Consider the following 3,065-nt stretch of genomic DNA (forward strand, 5'->3'; position numbering starts at 1 on the left):
TAATACGCCATGTTGGAGAGTTGGAGTTGGAGCATGTGTTGCGATCATTAATCGACACCACGACCTGTGCTCATCTTTCGCACCCGATCAATTATGCAAATGGCGCATTAGAACCTGCCGAAGTGGCACCAAACTTCCGCTTCAGTTGACCTTTACCCTGTTGTGTGTCACACACACAGGGCGAGCAAAACAAAAGGCAACACTTTGCAAATTATGTTTAATGAGGTCCAAACACCGGGGTGAGACAGTTCGTCCTGTGCGCTACTTCGTGTGGCGGAAATGACAGAAAGGTCCATAATTTTTCGCTCCACGGTCAGCAGGTGCGTTTGAAGCAGGAACGAATTAAATTGCTCGAATTATGCTCAAAGCAGGAATCAGCCACCATCGCCACTATGAGCGGCGGTCCTTACCTTAAAATAAAGAATAAAGCTTTTTTATTATACTTGAACCCGTGTATTACACATAAAAAGTTGAATTGCATCAAAACACATGCAAAGAAAACAAAAATGTTACAAAAAGGCCATAGATTATTCCTGAAAACTAATATGTCCGCCTATCTAATACAAATTCCCCATAGTTCGTTTTGCAGTGTACCCTAAAGCTTCATGATTTCAGTTTACAGTGTAAGCTTTCGTTAGCTTTCGAGCTTCGTGTGAAGTGTTGCCAGCAGTCGCCGCATAGGCGGCGCTGCGGTCGCTTGGGAGCCCATCCCCACCGCTTACGGTAAATTAGTTTTACTTTTCTTCAATAGATGGCGCAAGAAATACAAAGAAGGAGAGAAGGCCAGAGAGAAAAGCTACGAGTTCCATTACTTTAAATAATAAACAATTTGTAGTTTTGTCTCTGATCATCTTATAATGGTTGCCGATTGGTCAATTTTGTGTATTTAACAAGAAGCACCAAAATGCGTATCCCCGGACCGAGCCATTCAAAGCACTGACTGCTGACTGCTGACGATGAAGACAAACCGGAACGAGGCTGTTTCGTGTCGGAGCGGCAAAAAAAAGGTACAAAAAACGGCAAACATTTAACGCTCATCGCTCGAAACCCTTGGCAACAGAAGCGGATCCGCGAACCGAGCGCTGGAGAGCCTCGTTTCGTAAGCTCGTTTCGCTAAGGAGGACACAACGGCGCCGCGCATGTGACCGATGCAAATGGGGATGTTGTGACGCTGCGCCATAGCGTGGTCAAAAATGGCCACTTATGCGCTGGCTGCACCATCCATGAGAGGATCATAACCTAACATGGCTGTTCTTGTTACGCGATAGGCGCAATTGGTCGTGGACCAATTAATATCGGGCTGATCGCGGCGGCGCATCGTTACACACGCCAGATGGTGGTGGCCACGAAACGGTTGCGCCCCACATGCGCAGCACTATCATTTGCATATCACTCGACGGCGGCGGGGTGTGGAAAACAAATCGCCACTGAATCAGAAAATTACTCTCACTGATTGCTGACTGATTGGCCGGCGGCGATCGATGATCGCGCTCGATGTTTAGCTGCTTATGCAAGAAGCGAACACACAGCGCGCGGTTACATTACACCGCAGCCAATTGTCGGCCAAGCAATGAACGAGGAATCGGGGACACACTTTGGGTAGAATTCGATTTCGAAAGGATTTCAAACGATCATCCACTAAAAGGTATTTCCTGTTTGGCGGCCACTAGAACCTAATGTGGCCGGGCAATCGGCCAATAAAAAATCCCATTCGTCGATCAATCATCCCTTTCATTTATGCTTCTCTTCCTGAGCGTGATCCTCATAAAATCGGTAAATGCTAATAAGCGCGCCGATCGCCGTTCAAGTGATATTTTCTGTTGTTTGATTGAAGAGAAGATCGAACGGTGGCCATTAATCGTGCAAATAATAAACGGAAGCTAATCGCAACTTCCTCCTCGCGAGAGCCTTCCAAATTTTGCATGGGATAATCACGATTCACGGTCGCCGAAGGCTAAGCTTCAGCAGCGAAGGACCGTGTTGTAGACAATCACGTGAAGGCAAGAAGCGGTTAGGCCACGATGATGATCAGTCCGACATGAAGCTAACTAAATTGGCCAGCCTCCCTTCGGCGCCAGCACATCGTCGACATGCTTGACCTTAATTTTTGGCCGCGGTCGGGCCAGCCAGCGGGGTTTGAAGGTGAACGATCGAAATCTGCCTTCCGGGGGCCATCACGGAGGCAACTCTCAATTTTCATAGATCCCGTCCGGCCCCGAGTAAGAGCCATCCGGCCGGACTGTCAGTCGGGCACTGGGTTTCGGCATCCGGAGAGCATCTTCACAGCCGCGGCTGCGGGATGATCGATTAAACGAAAGAAACAGGTTCGAGTTCGAGCTTTCCTTTCGTTTCATCAGCCTTTTTGTTTTGGTCCGCGGCAGCGGGCAGCGAAAAAAGCAAAATCAATTTTTGGTAACGACCCGGAGTGCGCGGAGCATCAACTTTTACGAAGAAAACAAGCATAAGAGAGTGCGCGCGATCGGTGATGCTGGTTCCCGATCATCGCTTAAGTTGCTTTTTTTTTCGTTCGGTGAGGGCCTTTTGCTCGATCGTTTTTAAAATTTCAGTTTCGCTTTCGACGCCTAAACGCAACGGCGGCGGCGGCGGGGAAAACCAAGCCGCTGTTGTGCGATTTTCTACTTTTTTCGAGCTCGCGTTTCCTGCCAGCGGCGGCTGTGGCCACCAACAACGCTCGGGGGTTGTGAGAAAAACGGAATGCCGCCGCGCCGCGCTCTGCTATTATTATGTTTCGTATTTTCCATTTTACCAGCAACGAGTAGCAGCAACATTCCGCGTAGCCGGGCGCGTGTATCAGCGAAAGTGAAACTTATTAAAACGCGGCGAGTTGCACGAGATCGAAGCTGCGGTTAACAAATTTGGCCACCTAGCGAAAGCAACCCCCCGGGGGGGGGGGGCCCTTAAAGTCAGCGCTGATGCTCAAGCTTTTCACCCGATGCTCGATAACACCGCAGCAGACCCATTAGGACCAAATTTGAATGCCAAATTTGGGGATGCTCCGAAAGGTGTCACTAAGAGAGGAGTATGTCCCACATCATTATGCAAAC

This window comes from Anopheles cruzii, chromosome 2 (genome assembly GCF_943734635.1).
Source record: "Anopheles cruzii chromosome 2, idAnoCruzAS_RS32_06, whole genome shotgun sequence".
Lineage (NCBI taxonomy): Eukaryota > Metazoa > Arthropoda > Insecta > Diptera > Culicidae > Anopheles > Anopheles cruzii.